This window comes from Pinus tabuliformis, chromosome 9, assembly GCF_031772625.1.
Source record: "Pinus tabuliformis cultivar Carrire ecotype Pingquan chromosome 9, CPIR1, whole genome shotgun sequence".
Classification (NCBI taxonomy): domain Eukaryota; kingdom Viridiplantae; phylum Streptophyta; class Pinopsida; order Pinales; family Pinaceae; genus Pinus; species Pinus tabuliformis.
Genome location: NC_142307.1, coordinates 1,804,212,783 through 1,804,224,916, shown reverse-complemented (window position 1 = coordinate 1,804,224,916; position 12,134 = coordinate 1,804,212,783).

Here is a 12,134-nt window from a genome sequence, read left to right as displayed (position 1 = left end):
AAAATTAAAAATCTCATAAAATATAATTTTATTTAAAATTAATATTAATATTATTAATAGTAAAAGAATTAATATATAAGTTGAACATATATTTATTTTAAGAAAACACGTAATAAGATTTTTAAACATGGATATTTGCTCTTATTTTATTATGAAAATTTTTAATTTGTAAATAGATACTATGACTTATTAATACCATATTTTTAACAAACCATAATTTATTCAAATGAAATTGTTCATATGAATTTTTTTTTAACTAATAAATTTGATTAAAAAGGAAAAAAAACATAATTACTTTAAAAATAAATCTCAATTTTTTATTTGTGTATACTGTTAAGAATATTATAAAATATTTCGCAGAAGTTAAATCTTTATCATCTACTTAAAAAATGATTGATAATTAAACTAAAATTTTAAAATCCCTAATTCAAATAAACATTCTTATTAATGTGAAAAAATATTGAAAACTTTATTTTAAAATAAACATATCTAGAAACTTAACTAATAAGATTTATGTAATTATTAAAGACATATTTACAAAGTCAATGATATTTACTTTTAAATTTTATAATCATTTAATTATATTATAGAATCACTAATTTAATATATATTTATTTGAAAAAAAAACTTAGATTTGCTTAGAAAATAACTGATGCATATGCATGTGCCATGCTTAGGTTTACTATATAAGTAAGAAAATGACTTATGCATATGCATGTGCCATGCTTGTAGCTTTTTGTTCCCAAAAGGTCTCATTAACATCGGTGTCTAAAAACAACTTAACCAATATCTACATTGCCAAGTATTTAAGGATATTTTTTTAATAGGTACATTACCAAGTATTTATGGAATTTTTTTTAAGATAGTAAATTATTAAAGTAGCAACATTTTAATATTTTCTAGCACATTTTTTTTTGTGAGATCAGAAAATAAACTGTAAAATACAATCTTAAAAATACAATTTTATAAAAGTTTATATCCAATCTAAGCAAATTAATCAGTGAATCAGAATTGGAACCAAAACGGTTGAAGATATTAAGAGGAGCCTTCCAATATTTTTTCGAAGGGTTTTCCAAGCTCCTTTATCCAATGGCATTCCATCCTTCGGAAGTCTGTGCACATCATGAGTATGTTCCCTCTAAACTTAATGATATATTGATGTCCTATAATAAGAGAGTATAATTTTATATAGAAAACGCTACTGTCATGCAGTTGATAATTAGAGGAGAATATGTAAATTCGATTTTCCTTTTTTCTTTCGCTACTTGATATAAGGGTTTTAGGTTTATTAGTTAACCGAAATTATTTGGAAAACAGGGTTGTTTGTTCATATAAATTCAAAAATAATTAATTTTCTCATAATTAAATTAAAAATAATGGCCGAGTAATATAAATTAAATTAAATAATTGGTAAGCATAATTTGATATAATAAATATCAAAACATTTCAAGATATATCTTACATTACCAAAATTTTTAAAATCATAAAAATTAAATAAATTATCTTTATTTTAGTTAAATATAGTCATAAAATTAGATGGTTGGAAAATGTTTATAAGAATCAATTCATTATGGGCATCGAAATGTTCAACCCAATAGACATCTCACATTGCCAACAAAAAAAGCTAAATTTATAATTATTATTAATTATAAAAAGAGTTAATATATGAGTTGAAAAATATCCTTAACCATAGACATTCACCCTCTATCTTAGAATTTCTTAACTTGTAAATAGCTTTTGCTACGATGTCATGGGCCAGTATCGTGACTTCTCAATACCACATACTGAATATGACAAATGTTGATATGACATAAATAAACATAAATCATTTCATATGACATTTTTTTTAATTAATTAACTTAATTAAAATGGTAGATAAGACAACCATTTTTTAGATAAATCTCAGCCTTTGATTATAATTAAAAAATAATAATAGATAAATTTAAAAAATATGGAGTGGGATTAGCTATTAAGTGTTATATTTCCTAGTAAGAGGTGAGAGGTTTAGAATCAAAAGGGGATAGAGTATGTACACTTTCATAAATTTTAGGCTATCCACTCTTTTGGATTTGAATCAGTAACTTTTTAGGAGGAAACACAGACTTTTAAGCATTAAACCACTTAACTATAATAAATTGAACATTTAACTGGGTGGCAGGAGGGGGATGGATTGTCATTAACGTTGGAGCAATCATCAAAGATAGATATGCTTGGGGCCGATGTAGGAAGACTAACAATCAAGCTAAAGCTTATGGTTTGTTTCTCGGTCTAACATTGGCTCAAAAGAAGGGCATAAGAAAGATCCTGGTCTTAGGAGACTCAATGTTGATCATAAAGCATATGAATTATATCTCATCAACAAAAAACATTAACCTAAATCAAATTATTAAGATATCCCAACGGATGATTCCCCTTTTTGATTTTGTGTCATTTTTTCATATCTTAAGAGGAAATAACTAGGAAGCAAATAAGCAAGCAGATTTTGCTTTCCAATTGAATGCAAAAAAAAGTATTGTGAACGAGGTCAAGGAAACGATATGCGTTCCTTAATCTTATTCATGGGCTTCAATTATTGTTCTGAGGATGGAATTCTTAGCTTAGCCAAGAGGTTATAAAGTATCAACAACTTTGATTATGAAAGGATAGTTGCATATAAGCTTTCCTTACCCCCCTGGCCACTTCATTCTCTCACTTTTTACGCCCCCCTCCCCTCTTCTCCTGTAACTCCTCTCCTCCTTAACCTCTGTCATCCTTCTTCCTCTCATCTCATTAAACCTCCCTTTCTTATTGTTCCCACTCTTCTCCATTTCGTTATGGCCCCCTCCCCCTTCTCTTTCAGCCTCCCGCTCCTTAGTCCCTATCACATCGACCCAGGCTTGGACCAACCTATCCTTATGCCTTGTGGGAAGGGTAATCATAGTCTATTATAGCAACGTGTCTGCGTCCTTCATATTGGTACAATACTTGGGCTTGGGGGATCAATCAAAGTGAAAATCCAGCCCCCACGACATGGATTTTGTTGCAAAGGTCGACATTCCCACACAGGTGAAGGCAAGTTCATGGGAGATTGTGAGAAACATGTATTTCCTCTACTCAAAATTACTTCGGCTGCTCATGGGAGAAAGATGTGGGTGAGGATGAAGGACCAAGAAAAGAGCTAGGAAAATATGCTTGATAGTTGGGAAATCAAGGAGGAGCATTGGGGTCTCAGCTCCATTAGTACCAATCTCCAATACAACATCAATATCTAGACCTGCACCTTCTATTTAAGAAGTGACGGTTTGGTATGCTATTATGGTTTAAGGTTAATATTTTCTCTGGTGGCCTCTGCAAAAGCCTGGTGGCTGAGGTTGGGGTCTCTGAGGATCTATTACGGGTTCTGGGTCAAAATGCCAGCCTACAAGGGGGTCTCTAGAGGATTTACTTGTTGCAAAGGGAATATGTGTGTCAAAGTGTTCATAGTCTATGTGAGGCCATGAATTGCTAGGATATGAAGAGTTGGGTGAAGGATCTGGAGCAGCACTTCGCGGGCATTCTGGAGTCAGGGGTTTGTGATATTTTGGAATTGTGGGTTGTGGGAATTCAGAAGTTGGGGGTCTGTGGTATATTGAAGTTGTGGGTCTGTGTAATTTTGGAGTGGAGAATTTGTGGCATTCTGGAAAAAATCATGAGCCTGCATAAAAATTCAATAGAGGACAACTCTCTTTTCTGCTCCTAGGGCCGCTGCAGGCCTAGGACAGGGTGGTCGAGGGAGGGAAAAGCTCGGGAAGGTGGCAGCAATAGGCATGCCTATAACGACTATGTGCAGGAACATATGGAGATTCAAGAAGGTTTGGCAATTCTACATCGATGCATCCATCAGCAATAAATTGAGAATCTGGCCATGCAGGAGCAGCAATTGGAAAAGAAGGAGTGCATTCAGCGATTGGAAGATGAGGTGGATGCGTTGCATCAGAAAATTGAACAATTGAAGCTCAAGATTGAGGACAACAACAAGAGAAATGAAGAAGAATTCACTGGACTGTATCTTAGCAGTCTAGTGCCAATGGAAGCATGGTTTGTTCTCTCACTCTAGTTTTGAAAAATGTTTTTGAATGGCACAATATAAATGTACATATTTACTATTTCAGTTCTATCGATTGTATATCCATAGAGTATAAGAAATGAGAAATTTTTGTAATAAGCACGGGGAAAACTCTCAAGGAAGGGATGGGGAACAATTGATATATTAGAAGCCCTCAACAAGCTCAAAAATACAATGTAAAATCCTGATTTTGCACGCAAACGGGCCCGATTTATATTTATAAAAGCACTACTCATTCTAATTAAAAAAATAAAATAAAAAATTGAACATTTAACATCAAATTTACAATTTTTAAATAAACATAAACTTATAAAATATTTAAAAAACATCTTACTTTCCATAAATATTTTTAAAATTTAAGTATATTATAAAATTAATTAAATCTTATATATATATATATATATATATATAGATAGATAGGTAGATAGATAGATAGATAGATAGATAGATAGATATAGCTTAAGTGATTAAATGAATTGTTATTATGTTGATCAAAGAAATTTATTTTTTATAATTTTTAAATAATCCAGCTCATGTGAGTACTACCTTGTTAGTGAGGACTTTGGTCGCAAGAAGTGAAAAATGTAAATATTGTATCAACCTAAAAAAAATTGAAGTAAATAAATAAATAAAATCATATATATTATTTATATGAAAAATATTTATCATTATCACAAAATCACCTCACTAGCGAGATGCTTTTCTCTCCCATCCTATTTGGCCACACTCTAATCATCTTGAGCTCCCAATGGCCTTTGAGTCTGAGTGGGAGAGGTATAGGTACATGCTCTTTCAACAAGTATTGTGACAGAGAAGGATGACTCTTTAGGTTGGTGAGGGCTTGTGGCAAAATAACACATTTCTGTAAAAGAAGCATATTCATATATTTCACAGGGGTGAAGGATTCCAGACAGCGATTGATTTGGATTTAAACAGGGACACAAAAAATTATAGAGATAACCATAAATACAGAGATGTAGCAGAAATAATACTTCATTTCATTAATGTAAAATATTGAAACATGCTTACAAACAAAAATGGAAATAAACCAGCTAGGGCGATGGTAGCTTATCTCTGAGAAGAGATGTGTGGCTACATGCGTCTGAACTGTCTTACAATGAGGCTCGAAGGCCTATTTATTATTGAGAAACAATGGAAAACCCTAAACATCCAAAATACTAACCCTAGGATATGAAACGCCAAACTGTGGGCCCTGTTTGGGTAAATTGGCACATCAACTTCCCGGGGTCATAACTTTCGCATACGATTTCCGTTTGACGCACACAATATCTCGTTAGAAAGATCTATCTGAGGACTACAAATTTGGTAAGAGTCACATCAGTCCAGGGTCCCATGTTGCTCCCAGTTTTCCCAAAAAATGTCGTTTAGGGCCTCAAAACAGCTCTGAAAGTTCAGAACCCGAAAAAATGCTAAAAATAGTAAATTTTGCTACAATTAAGGAAACTGAAAGACTGAAAGAGATAGTTGTGGGGGTCCAAGTGGGATAGGTGGGTGGAAATCAACATCCACCTTGATAATTCTTCCCCCCTTAGGAATCAATGGTCCCCATTGCATTGAGTTCCTCCCTAAGATGAGGAAACTTCTGCTGAGCTGGGTCGCTGGTGAGCTGTTCTGCAACCTCTGATATGTCTAGTAATGGCGGGAAGCATGGCCGAGGGTGGTCCAAATTGAACACTCGGTGCAAGTGAAGGAATGGGGAAATGTTGTGCTCCAAAGCATTGTTTCCCATAACCTTGGTATGGGCTCTTGTAAGGCGTTCTTTCTGCAGATGACACCAGACTTTGTCACCCACTTGAAACTTGTGTGGCACCCGATGTTGATAATTTCGCTGCTTGTATTTGGCATTTTCGAGAATGGAGTGGCGATATACCAACCTATTAGGTAGAGGTGCTCTAGGAGTCAGATCGAATGAATGCTTGACCTGATAGTGCAACGGTACCCCTGTGGGTGAGGAGAAGATGTTCCTATCTTCTTTCATGGTTGTATCCCTCTGTTACTGTTGCTGCTCCTACTGCGTGGAGGAACCCTTCACGAGGGTCATGGATGTGGCGATGATCTTCCCCTTACTTTTGGAGTGAACTAGATAGAAAATGAATTTCCTATTTTGGGAGATGAGCTTGCTGCATTTCTTAGCAGTGATCAAAGAGGTGGAGGTAGGTGGGGCTACCTCTGGTATCCTGTATAATGAATCACCCAAATAAATAATAACAGCGCGAGGCCTTGACTCATACACGGCATGTCACCTCCATAAGTATGGTTGGCCTAATAGTACATCACAAACATCAAGAGGTGCAACATCACATAATACCTAATCTATGAAGGGCTTGATGCTGTAGGGAAGGCGACACTACTAGCAGACTTGGAGACCTTGTCCTTGGTGAAGTCACTCGATATTGTATGGCTGCAGGTGTGGTGTAGTCGGTAGGCCCAATCGCTTTGCGACCTCTGCTGAAATGAGGTTATTTTGGCTCCCACTGTCAACAATGAATTGCAGTGGTGAACCCTTCACCCACATTTGTGAGTGGAAAAGACGCCCCCCTCCTCTGGATCTTAGAGCTTATTCTTTTGAATCTTGGAGGTGACAAAAATGGTGCTGGGCTCCGTGTCAATGATCTACTTCCCTTTGCCATTCCCCTTGTTGGGTTCTGACTCATGGTTGGAACATGCATCTAATTCTGAAGCCTTCGACTCGGCCACCAGCGACTGCTTGGTCCGACACTCACTTGTGTCGTGAGTGGGGCTCTTATGGAACTTGCACCACTTTCCTGTGTCCTTCTTTGACTTCGTGGTGTTCTTCTTTTCTTGCGGCTTCGAAGGGTTGTCTTGTCCTTTGTTCTTTCGATTCACAGATCAAAAGTCTCGCTTCTTTTGTTTAAACTTCAGCTCGATCTTGACAGCATATTGATATGTCATGCCGAGCGAGGAGATGTTCAAGAACTCCATCTCATCCTGGATGTCCCTGTGTAGGCAGTCGCAGTATTTGAGTACCAAATGCAACACAGAATACTTAATACCCAACTGTGTGCGAAGGGTATGAAAAATGTTTGTGAAGTTCGGCACATCTTGGTCCCTTCCCTACTGCAGCGTGGTCCACTTTATGTATTGTCCTCATAGCTTTTGACAAGGTAGTACTACTCCTTGATGGCATCCCGGAATGAATTCCAAGTGGGTGCGACTGAAAATAGTGAGCCCGTACTTTCATCCTTCTTCTTGCAGTAGGTTTCCCACTAGTCCTTAACATGGGGGGTCTCTTTGAGAAGAGCGAAAATAATCTTTTCCTGACTGGAAAAATCATGAACAGAAAAATAAACCTCTAGCAGATTTAACCATTTATCTATGGCATCCGTGTTTATTTGACCCTTGAATATGGGGATTTCAAAGTTAACTTGTACCTTAAAAGGTGTGATGTTTCTAGACTAGCTGTTAGAAGCCGATGCATTGCCTATGGGTAGTCGCTGAAAGATTTGGACAAAGTTTTCCATCATCGTGTTCCTTTGTCGCTCGAGGGCTTCTTTGAGAAAGATTTTGATAGGATTTCCTGCTCCCTTGTCTTTCTTTTCATCCACCATGGGAAGTCGTCAGGATTTGTGGGGCTGGTCTTGCAAAGGTTCAACCAATTCAAGCCCTAACTCCTTATATCCCGACCTTGTTGGGGACATGCAAAGAAAAACAGAGAAAGAGTAGACCACTCTAATACCACTGATTCAGATTTAAACAGGAACACAACAAATTACAGAGATAACCATAAATATAGAGATGCAGTAGAAAGAAGACTTCATTTCATTAATATAAAATACTAAAACATGCTTAAAAATGAAGATGGAAATAAACAGTTAGGGCAATGGTAGCTTATCTATGAGAAGAGATGTGTGGCTACATGCCTTTGAACTGTATTACAATGAGGCGCGAAGGCCTATTTATTGTATAGAAACAATGGAAAACCTTAAACATCCAAAAGCCTAACCCTAGGAGATGAAACACCAAATTGTGGGCCCCGTTTGGGTAAATTGGTACATCAACTTCTCGTGGTCGTAACTTTGGCATACAATCTATGTTTGACGCGCACAATATCTTGTTAGAAAAATCTATCCAAGGACTACAACTATGGGAAGAGTAACATCGTTCCATGGACCCATGTTTCTCCCAGTTTTCCCAAAAAACGTCGTTTAGGGCCTCAAAACGGCTCTGGAAGTTCAGGACCCAAAAAATCTGCTAAAAATAGTAAATTGTGCTACAATTAAGGAAATTGAAAAAAACAAAGAGATAGTTGTGGGGGTCCAAGTGGGATAGGTGGGTGGCCACCAACATCCACCTGGATCAGTGATTCTTAGATGATTCAAATGCGGCAATGAAGGTTGCCTTTGAAACTGAAATGTTTTATGTGGTTTTTAGGGGTCTAGTATTTACTATCTATGTGGAGGGACGAATGAAGAGGTAACACATTTTTCTTGCTTTCCCATTTTCTACTTAATTTTTTAAACAAATTTTCCCTCACACGTGCAATATACATGTTTGAAGATTTTGATTTCCTTTCAAGAGATCAGGCCCTAGAGATCAAAGCCTAAAAGATGCATTAGTTCATTCCTAGCAATTGGGTCATCATGGCTGGTGGGGTATTTTGACGGAGCATCATCTAGAGGGGAATGTGGATACGGGGCTTATATAGTTCTGAAGCAGGGTCAATCTTATCAGTTTAGATTGTATGGTGGTGTAGGTTCAAACAACAGGCAGAGATGTTAGCTCTTTGGGGATTTTTACGATGTGTTAACTAGCTACAAATTGAGGAGATTGTGATTGTCAATGACTCCAAATTGGTGATTGAGAGGAATCAAAGACACTCCAAATTCAGGTATCCTTCTCTTTTCCATGGTATGCAACAAATCAGAGCTCTTTCTGCTTCCTTCAAACAAAACACTTTCTCATATGTTTTCAAAGAACAAAACATGGTAGACGACTCCCTCTCCAAATGTGGTAGATCCTCTTAGTCGGGCATAATAGATATAGCATTGGGAGTTTCTCTATCTAGAGTTCGAGTTAGTCTTTTATGAAATTGTAGCATTGGTGCATTCTATGCTTTGGTCTCTTTGGAATTGGTCATGTTTTCATCTTTCACATTTACAGGCCTTTGCCACCACATTTGTAGTTATTTTTTTATCAATTATTTAGCACAGAGCACAAGGTTTATACTTTGGGAAGATATTTAGATCTTCACATCACATAGTAGCATTGTGTAATTCCCCTTCTCCTCTTGCCTTTTGTTTCTTTCCATTGGGATCCATTTTTGTTGCATTCTGAAAATTGGGGATTACCATATCTTGAAAATGTAACTAACTTTTATCTTTCATTAAAGATAGTTTGTTTTTACCTATTGATATATATATATATATATATATATATATATATATATATATATATATATATATATATATATATATGTATGTATGTATGTATGTATGTATGTATGTATGTATGTATGTATGTATGTATGTATGTATGTATGTATGTATGTATGTATGTATGTATATGTGTGTGTGTGTGTGTGTGTGTGTGTGTGTGTGTGTGTTTTATTTACATCTTTAGTCAACGACGAACGGTTTGAAATGACATGGTGGTTTTGACCTTGAAAATATAGCATAAAGGTAGACATGAATTGGATGATCCATTGTTGAATGAACGACAGGGTTTTGTAATGACAAAGACAAACATTTTTCCTCTTTGCCCTTTTCTTCTTCTACGCATAGATGGTTTGACTCAAAAAAATAATAAAATTAGAATGGAATCCCTTAGCTTACCTGGTCATCAGAACACACACGCTCTTAGGATCATGATAAAGATATGCCCTTGTCTGGCACCACATAGTGGGCTCTGAATGATGCACTTTAATTTTTTGTTCAAACAAGCCAAATATTTTACTACTCATATTACGAGATCATGAAAATTTCTACGCAAATACAAAAATACATTTTGAATAATCTTATTGTGGAAATATTCGATTGGATTTGGAAACAATGCTTTCGGAAGAGATATAAAATTATCTTGAGAAATGTAAATGGACATGACACCATAACTTGAGATTTTCTTTACTGTGCAAATTTTAGGGTTTCTTGTACATAGCCATCTATGTTTAGCTCCTTGAGACAGGATATAACCCTTTCTTTAGCCATATCATTTTAGGAGTTCATAATGATTCTATATCTACTGGTATTCCTCTTCACTCTCCTCATCTTTCACATCTCTTTTAGAGAGCAACTACGAAAAGTGTAGTTTCTAGTTTCGCAAAAAGACCTCTAATCGGTGCATCTTGGCAAACTAGATATCCATGGCTTCACCTCTAAAAGCGGTGCAAGATCTAAATTATGATGTTAAAGTTAAAAGAAACGAATAATATATTCAATAAATGCATATTCACGCTCTACAAATTCATTAGACTATCACACTCTAATAAGTCTCTCATTAGGTGGATTCGAAATAAATGGAACATCGAGGGTCAAATAGAATTGGAGCTAAGGGAAAAAGGGTTCTTCGTAATCATTTTCTCTAACTTCAAAGACATATCAAGGGTATTTGAAGGAGGACTATATTTCCTTAACAATGTAGGGCTCTTAGTGCTATTTTCAAATGAGAAATATAATCTAGAGAAAGAAGACTTCCTTCCTATCGTGTTGTGGGTACGTATCTTTTATCTTCCCAAGGAATATTGGGAGGTGGAAACCCTTGAAAGCATCGGAAATGCCATCAAATTTTTTTTCAAATTATCACAGGCTATTATGAGAGGGAGGTATACATTATATGTTTGAATATATGTTTACATGAATATCTCATAGCCTCTTCCACCCTCCATACATATTTATTATCAAGATAATGTTTGGAAGCAATGTCTAGAATATGAACATGTCCCCTTTAGATTTAGACATTATCATGAATATTAGAATCTTATTAGGGATTTTCTAATGAATACTAATAAATCACCTTAAGAACACACTTCTTAGAAAGAGCAAGATGATTTGGGAAAAGTCATCCAAAGAAGAATGAGTTCTTATGGTATCTCAAATTTTGACCAAATCCATAGATATACAAATAGTTTTGAGCTTCTCTCCTTTCCGAAGGAGTCTACAAAGTAAGATATCATTTAATCAAGCATGTAATATGTAGAAAGAAAATGTCATAACCCTATATTAAATCCTATAGAGCACGTGCATAAGTCTCTTGAAGAGCACCAACAAAATCCATCACCATAGGAAATAGTTAGTTCCCTTTTGGAAGAAGCTGAAGTAGAAGCCCTACTAGAAGATATGGACCTGGATGACCCATGATTGATTTCCCTTGTGGTAGAATGGCATAGAAAATATATGAAGGGCATATCAGCTCATCATGCTAGGATTATGTACAATGCGTATCTTACAAGCAAGGAAAAAACCCAGCTTCGTTTGAGTTTTTCAAATTGTCCAGTCTTGGTGTTCAAATGAGGGATTTCAAGGTGGTTCTAGGAAATACAAAGGAGTCAAAAAACAATGCCACAACAAGCCAAAAAATGAAGCCACATTTACAGTAAGTTACTCATCCAAGAAGATTGTGAACAATTAGTAAACTCGCAAAACATTATGCCAATGCCAGAGGCATTTTCTCCCTCAAAATCTTGAGCCTTCAAGAAGTTTCTATGTAGTCATGATTATCTTAGTCATTTTTTTTCATCTAATGGTCTATTGTGAGTAGGTAGCTTGTTATTCTCAAGAATCTCCTAGATTTAGTGCTCGTTTGGAAATCCAATCTATATGTAACTTTTTCCTCATTAATGAAAATATCCATTTACCCCACAAAAAGAAGAAAAAACAGGAATGAGTATATGAACTAAAAATTATACATCTAAAAAACATATAAAAAGATTCTTAACCATGGATATTCATCCTAAATTAATCATAGAGATTCCCAACCTATAAATAGGCTTTGTTAAAATACTATGGGCCAATACCTTGACTTATCAATACCACATGCCTAAAAAAACATAACTCATTTCATATAACACTTGTTC